This window comes from Priapulus caudatus, unplaced genomic scaffold (assembly GCF_000485595.1).
Source record: "Priapulus caudatus unplaced genomic scaffold, Priapulus_caudatus-5.0.1 Scaffold423, whole genome shotgun sequence".
In the NCBI taxonomy this organism is placed as follows: Eukaryota; Metazoa; Priapulida; class Priapulimorpha; order Priapulimorphida; family Priapulidae; genus Priapulus; species Priapulus caudatus.
In genome coordinates, this window is record NW_014577484.1 from 167,479 (window position 1) to 174,218 (window position 6,740).

The window sequence follows — 6,740 nt, forward strand, 5'->3', positions numbered from 1 at the left end:
TAACTCACACACAACACACCACACCAGCACACACACACACACACACCACACACACATCCACACACACCACATACACAGCAACACACCACACCACACACCACAACACACACACACCACACACACACACACACACACACACACACACACACAAATACAGGCAAGCACAGAAAGAGAGGGACACGCAGAAGGAGGGAAGGAATATTTAACGGGTAAAAATGAGTTATGGAGTGAATCGGAGGCCTAAACACAGAGGGAGGATTTCATGAGGTCGAGAGAGAGAGAGAGAGAGAGAGAGAGAGAGAGAGTGTGTGTGTATGTGTGTGTGTCTGTCTGTTTGTCGTCTGTGTCCTCACCGAAATATGCGTGTTCAATATGGTACGACAAGAATAAGACGAATGGGGAAAAATGCTAACGACGGGGTGGCTGCGTTTCTGATGTCATCTGTCACTTGGTTGATTAGCATTGCATGGAAAAAACGGAGAAATGCAAAACGCAATATTTAGTTACTCTGCCTAACATCGTATATCGTTTTGGGAGAGCTTCTACGAATTGCGCTGTTCAGTGACTAAATAAATAGCCATGATGATCGAATTTTAATCAGGGTCAGGAATAAGTAAATGCATAGGGTTGATATTTTTGTTTTCGGATTTAATTAAAAACCTGCTTTCGGACGCAGACTGGTTGCTTAGCAACCGGATAACTTCGTAAGCAAGCTGCTTAGATAATACCGAGATTCGAAGCTGGACTGCGTGCAGAAACGGGCCGCATTCGAAGCCGGATCGGTACGGGTTCGAATTTCGGATTCGGATTTCGGATTTCGAAATCAGATTTCGTTTTGAACGAGAATTTACGACGAACCCCCCTCATAACTACTAACGATTCGGGAGTTCGAATAGAAGCGAATCTTTTGCCGAGACGAACAGCGCGCACTATATACACAAAACCACCCGATGACGAGCTCATATAAATCTTTCCTTCTCAAAACATATAGGCCCGCTACAATAACATCGGGCTCGCGAACCTTCTTATGACCGCTCGCGCGATCCCCACACACGGCGTCCGCAGCACCGCGCGGTGGGTGGCCACCCGTTTGCGCGCATGCGCGGAGCACGACACGTCCGCGGATGTAGCTTATCTCTACTAAAAAAGGGGGGAAGCACATTGCGGACTAATTGACCAAGTCTAAGACTAAGTCTTCGTGTAGAGGCTTGAGCCTGTACATTTGTACACCTCGTGTCGAGCTGGCACTGCCGCGGCTTCAGCCTACACACGTGTAACTGCGGCCGATTGAGCGCTTGCTTTTAGCACGTACCACCCACGAGTTTTCGCGGGTTTCGTGAATCGAGGCGTGGGCGGCTGAATGAGCAAGCTGAAACGCAACGTATCGCGTTCTTCATCCGCGAGATTGTCCGTCCGCCAGTAACAAGTAAAGAAACGTCGCTGCGATGAAAAAAATCTCACGGAAAGAGCTGATTAATAACTGGCCAGCTTACACGGATTTCACGGCGACGAGATTTCACGAGATTTAAGCATGATTTTCCCACGTCCGCTGCGCAAGCCTTCGCCTCACTGACGCGCGGAGAGTGTGTCCGGTTATATATTTGTGTAAAGAGATCAGCGATAATCACCCTTAAGTCTTCGATGACGATCATGTCATACAAACTGACTGCATATAACAGTGCGACGATATGCTGATTTTTTATCTAGGTTTGTGGCCCGACAAAAAAAAACAAGGAAAGAAGGGATGATATGTGTCCGCAGCTCTTCTGATATTATCTAGGTTTGTGGCTCGAGAAAAAAGCAAGGAACGAAGAGATAGTGTGAGATGCTAATACGTGTCCGTAGCTCTTCGACGAGCTCTGTCTAATACGCGAGGGTCTGTACAATCGTACGTAAGACTGGTTTGTCCGAGACGTATTTAATGGAAACGGCGTAAGAGCGGGTTATGCTCTGCCGCGCGACATCTCACGACATAATATCAGGAGTGAATAATAGAGATTATTCTCTATTATTCACTCGTTATAATATCGCGGGCGTTATATACGTCGACTGTAGATATCTCTCTCTCTCTGTGTGTGTGTCTCTCTCTCGCTCTCGCGCGCTCTCTCTCTGTCACGCTCGCTCACTCACTCGCGCGCGCTCTCTCTCTCTCTCTCTCTCTCTCTCTCTCTCTCTCTCTCTCTCTCTCTCTCTCTCTCTCTATGTCGCTCTCGCCATCGAGCTCTCTCTCTCACGCTCGTTCATTCGCTCGCTGGTTCTCTCTCTGGATATATTTAACTGGCTCTTTCCCTGAGTCTCTCTGTCTCTCTCGGTGTGTCTCTCGCTCTCGGTGTGTCTCTCTCGCTATCGCGCTCTCTCTCACGATCGCTCACTCGCTCGCGCGGTCTCTCTCTCTCTCTCTCTCTCTCTCTCTCTCTCTCTTTCTCTAACGCTCGCTCACTCGCTCGCTGTCTCCCCCTCTCTCTCTCTCTCTCTCTATGTCGCTCTCGCCATCGAGCACTCTCTCTCACGCTCGCTCACTCGCTCGCTGGTTCTCTCTCTCGATATATTTATCTGGCTCTTTCTCTGAGTCTCTCTGTCTCTCTCGGTGTGTTTCTCGCTCTCTGTCTCTCTCGCTCGGGCTCTCTCGTTCGTTCGCTCGCTGTCTCTCTTGCTCGCTCGCCCGTTCTCTCTCTATCTCTCTGTCTACGTGTTTGTGTGTCTCTCTCTCTCTTTCTCTTTGCCTCTCTATCTCTCTCGCTCGCTCGTTCTCTTTCTATCTCTCTGTCTCTCTGTGTATGTGTGTCTCTCTCTCTCTTTCTCTTTGGCTCTCTCTCTCTCTCACTCTCCTGCTCTCTGTTTCGCTCACCTATCTCTCTCTCTCTCTCTCTCTCTCTCTCTCTCTCTCTCTCTCTCTGTCTCACTGTCTCGCACTCGCTCCTATTCTCTCTCTTTCTCGTTCTCTTTATCCCTCTCTCTTTTCGCGTCGCGTATGCTTCCTGTATTTCACTCCCTCTTACCCTCTTCCTATATTTCTTTATCTCGCGCGCTCTCTCTCTCTCTCACTCACATACACACGCGAATACACACTTTCTCTCACTCACGCGCGCTCCCTCACCCCCTTCTCTTCCCCCTCTTTCTTGCTCTCTCTTTCTTTCTATCTTTCACTCCCCTGCTGAAGTTCGGCGATGACACAGCGAGGCGAATTTGTACGAGTGGTCTAGACAAACATAGGCGGCGTGCTAGCGTGCAAGCCAAGCGATAGCAGCTCCAGTCTCCCAATGTCAAACATATAGAAGCACACTGAACATAGAGACACACTGAACGTAGAGACAAGAAGTAGACGAGTGGTCGCTAGCGCCGGTGTTTCGTGTAGGTCCACATTTCTAACACGCATTCTACACATTCTACACACGCGCGATTACGAACGCACGCACGCACACCCACGCACACACGCGCGCACGCGCGCGCACGCACGCACTCACGCACGCACGCACGTTTGCGCGCGCACGCACTCGCACGAACACACATGAAAACACACACACACGCACGCACGCACGCACGCACGCACGCACGCACACACACACACACACATACGCACGCGCGCCTGTTTTTTGACATAGATAAATATCTCATGGTAAATTCACCAATAACCGCAGCCGTTTTCATTATTAACTGGCATTTAAGCTATTTTCACTTGTGACTGGAATGCGGCTGGTGCGTGTGGCGTGCTGGCGTATGCGTTGTGCGTGTCAGAGACTGCCTCGGCGCTTGCGTGTGCGTGTGCGTGTGCCGTGTGGCGTGTGCGTGTGCGTGTGCGCCCTCGTGTGCGGTGGGCGTCGGACGTGTTGATCATTGAGCGTCGTGCGTGAGCGCGCGGCCGAGCGCGTTGTGCGTGCGTGCGTGCGGTGCGCCGCGCCGTGCGTGCGTTGCGTGCGTGCTGTGGCGTGCGTGCGTGGGCGCGTTCGGTTGTGTGTGTGTCGTGTTGTGTGTGTGTGTGTGGTGTGTGTGTGTGTGTGTGTGCTGTGTGTGTGTGTTGTGTGTGAGTGTTGTGTTTTGGGAGGGATATTTTGCGCTGCTTGCGTGCACACTCAATCATTTTCTCATCTATCGGCAGTAGGCCATTGCTTATACCATTAATCAAAACTTTTATATAATGAAACGTTTTGGCTTTAGTAATTGCAAACATAATTGTAAACATTGTAAACGCACTAATGTCATCGTGATCATTAGCGACATTTTCATTATTTTCGCTGTAAACATTATCGTTGCGGTTGTCATCAAGAGCTAATAGTATACCTAGTTTTATTATTAGCTCTGTTTGTTATCATTCATCTCGGATGCGTCCGCTGAGTAGTTATGGTAGTAGATAACATTCTTGGTAACGGCAATCACTAGAATTATGGGTATCATCGTCTGTAGCAGGGAATCTGTGTTACTGTCGACAGTATTTTCGTCATCGTCACTTGTGTCATTACGAGCAATGGCATCCTTACCGCCATCACTATGATCGTCACTATGGTCATCGTTCTGGTCATCATAGTCGACGATGTGCGCCTATAATCGTCGTCGTCATCGCTGTCGTCGTCGCGGTAGTCGTCATCGTTCTCGTCACGGTCGCTGTCATCGTCGTCGTCATCGTCGACGTTATCGTCATCGCCGTCGCCATCGCAGTTGTAATCAACGTAGTCGTCGTCACGGTCGCTGTCACGGTCGTTGACATCATCGCCGTCGTGGTCAAAGTTGCCTTCGCTGACGTCATCGCTGTCGTATTCAACGCTGTCGTCGTCGTCGTCGTCGTCGTCAACATCGTCGTGACCCATGTCTGCCGACCTTCTTTACGCACCCACGCGTTCCTTACGCGTTTTTACGCACCCGTGAATTCTTTCGTACGACGTGATTATTTCGGCGGCGACGACAGCAGCAGACGCAGCCGATACACAGCCCGACGACGACGAGGCCACCACCGCCGGCTCCCAGAGCTAGGACGTATTTTTCTGATATCACACCATCCGGTTCCGGTTCGGCACTCGACGAAATATCTTCGAAAAGAGGCAAGAACAATTAAATTATTTAAAAAAATTAAACAAATAAATAACAAAAATATTTTAATTAATCTCGGTTTTAGCAATATATTATGATATTATGGTGTGCACTCGCATACGGACTGCATGCATCACGCGTTCCCTTTAAAATAACTATAGATGTGGCCGTAAGATACGGCGTTCAGACTCGTTGTTCTTTCTCCGGATTTTTTTTTCGGAAATTCGAAAATCGCTTGCAAATCTGTCTGTCTGTCTGTCTGTCTGTCTGCCCGCGCGCGCGGTCAAGGTTTTCGTCATTACCACACGCGTGCGTCGGAAACCTAATAAAATCTTCAAACTGTGAACGAACGCTAACAAAAGAAGAAGAAGAAGAAGAAGAAGAAGAAGAAGAAGAAGTAGAAGAAGTAGAAGAAACCAATTGCGTCGTCGTTGGAGAGGTGCGTGTATTCTTGAATTGCAAAGCGCGATAATGTATTTCATAACGTGTTTTCACGAGGTGGCATGACAACGCAGAATCGTTAAAGACATGGTAACGACCACGCGCACACGCACACCGCCGAGGCGTGTTCTACGAGAGACACCAGCGCGCACGCACGCACGCACGCACGCACGCAGCTCTTCTCAGGGTGAAGGCCATAGCTCTCTGGTAGAGCGGTGATAAGGAAGACGGAGGAAGACGGACATGCACCGCGTCACTGTCATCTATATTCACAAAACCGCATCCGCTTGAAACGAGCGTCGAACCGCGAAAAAGACGCTGCCTCGTTGCCTGGGTAACGCCGACGGTGGCGACATCTACCAACCGATCTGAAGTTAGCATGAGTGAAACGCGCAGCCGGCTGAAAGGGGTGAAAAGATATGTTTACTAGGCACTAGGCACTAACATATATTTTAAATTTAATTAGGGTCAGGGTTAGGGTTAGGGTTAGGGTTAAGGTTAGGGTTAGGGTTAGGGTTAGGGCACTTTTTAGGGTTTTTGCATCATTCTTTAATATATCGTAAAATCGTATCACACTTAAAACGTGGCTGCGCCCACAAGGGGGCAGGGAATCTCAACGACCTAAGGACTTAGTATAGGAAACACTCAGATAATGCAGTATAGATAGATAGATGGACTATAGGTATAGTATCCTCTTTGTATATAAGGTCCGATTGTATGAGGGAACTCTAGATCGGTCTTAAGATGGTGCTGTGGTTGAAGATTGTGGAAGAGTTAAAACGGTAGGCATGTCGTAGAGAAGGCGCCGAGAATCTGTGAAGGTGTGTAGCGAAAGTAATCAAAGCCAAAATGAAATTCCGGTCGCATCGTACATGCGAGCTAATGTAGTGACGCTGTGCGGATGAGAAGTGTCTCGTAACACGCTGTACATGACATCTGCGATTTTTATCTCTATTTAGGCATGCAAAGGCGGCAGTGTCTGCACATTCTACGCTGTTAAGGGTGCGACCGTGGAATGCTCTATATGTCCAAAGATGAGAGAGAGAGAGTGAGAAAGAGAATGATAGAGAGAGAGAGGGGGGAGGAGAACGCGCGCGCGAGAGAGAGAGAGAGAGAGAGAGAGAGAGAGAGAGAGAGAGAGAGAGAGTAAAATCACGTATAAGGCAGATCATCGAGATTCGGCAGCAATTCCCAGGGTGCATGTTTATGTCGCTCAGAGATAAGAGAGAGAGAGAGAGAGAGAGAGAGAGAGAGAGAGAGAGTAAGAGAAAGAGAGA

The 6,740-nt window shown here is 49.0% G+C and overlaps 1 long non-coding RNA gene across 2 annotated transcripts in view; it reads right to left on the reverse strand.

The window, feature by feature from the left end:
• Positions 1–5,017, reverse strand: part of LOC106810247 — a 10,737-nt gene extending 5,720 nt beyond the window's left edge. For both annotated transcript variants that reach the window (XR_001393985.1, XR_001393984.1), the window contains exon 1: positions 4,855–5,017. This is a non-coding gene — a long non-coding RNA (uncharacterized LOC106810247). The remainder of the gene's footprint in view (positions 1–4,854) is intronic.
• Between the last annotated feature and the right edge of the window lie 1,723 nt (positions 5,018–6,740).